Source organism: Manacus vitellinus, unplaced genomic scaffold (assembly GCF_001715985.3).
Source record: "Manacus vitellinus isolate BGI_N305 unplaced genomic scaffold, ASM171598v3 scaffold_2434_pilon, whole genome shotgun sequence".
Lineage (NCBI taxonomy): Eukaryota > Metazoa > Chordata > Aves > Passeriformes > Pipridae > Manacus > Manacus vitellinus.
This window is the reverse complement of record NW_021939748.1, coordinates 1-1208: the sequence shown is the minus strand read 5'-3', so window position 1 is coordinate 1208 and position 1208 is coordinate 1. Positions and strand designations below refer to the sequence as shown.

Below are 1208 nucleotides of genomic sequence, written 5' to 3'. Positions count from 1 at the left end.
AAAGAAGCACTGTACTACTTCACAAGGCAAACTCTTCAGAAAACTTCTGCAGTAACCTTTATCTTCCTGGGGAGGTACCTGCCAGTGTGCTGCCCTGCACACACACGCTGCCCATGTCCTTCCACAAGTGTTCCAGCTGCTCTCTCTTTTGTTTATTTTGAGCTTTCTCCCGTAGACAAAGATTTCCATGTGGATTCTGAGAACATTTAAAACATCAGGAGAAGAGAAACCTCACCCAAACCCAGCAGCCTGTCCCCCAGTCAGAGAGCAGAAGTCACTATGCAGGTCTTACATTTCAACTCAGGTTACACAGAACTTCTGACTAAGCATGGAAAGCAACCTCCAGTCAGGTGGGATTCTAGGACATTTTCTAGGACATCTAGGTGGGATTTTAAGCAGCACCGGGAAGCCAAACTCTGTGTAGCTGTGCCTGCAGAGAACTGTCCTTTGGACAGCCAGAACTCAAGGTGAGCAGAGCTACTGATTTTGGCACTGCAATTCAGTCTTTCTTACTAAGTCAAACTAGTGCTCTTCACTGGTGCAGGAAGATACAGGGATAGTCTCAACAAATCCCTTTGGAAATTTATTTTTAAGAACTCTCTATCCATCTGAATGGAAGACACAATCTTATTTCCCAATCATTTTCACACAATTAGCTCAAATATTAGCACTAAACCAGTGAGCAACATCTGTTTTACAAAATCTTTATTTTTGTAAAGATATGCTCCACCACATCTAGGAAAAAAAAGGCAAATGGTGGACTCCTTCAGGACAGGAGTTTTCCCACAGTGAGTACGACTAGTAAATGAAATGTTAGACCCTCTCAACATAAAGGCAATTGTGTGCATAAAAGTGACCCAAGATACACTGTTCAGGTGTAAAACAGCTAAAAACACTTACCAGTGTTTTTCTCAGGCGCTCGTATTCTGGCCGATACTCTCTGAAAAGGTGAACAAAGGGAGTGCATTCAGTCTGAAAAACACATGATTTGTATTGCAGAAGGATCATCCTGGAGGCTTCGTTTTACTCAAAAAAAAAGTTTTCTCTAGGCTTTCATGTTTGAGAGACATTTCAGAAAGACTAACAGTACTTTTTTCCCCAGATTTGGATTCTGAAACCAATGGATGCAAAATCAATGAACATACTTCATTAAAACAGCAACAATTCAAAACTTGGTATGGAATTACAAGAAAAAAATTACTTCACAG

The 1208-nt window shown here is 41.0% G+C and overlaps 1 long non-coding RNA gene across 1 annotated transcript; it reads right to left on the bottom strand.

The window, feature by feature from the left end:
• Nucleotides 1–34: 34 nt before the first annotated feature.
• LOC112841133 lies at nucleotides 35–1193 on the bottom strand. The gene is made up of 2 exons (XR_003915812.1): nucleotides 901–1193; nucleotides 35–445 (listed from the first exon to the last, which is right to left on the bottom strand). It is a non-coding gene; the product is annotated as an uncharacterized LOC112841133 (long non-coding RNA).
• Between the last annotated feature and the right edge of the window lie 15 nt (nucleotides 1194–1208).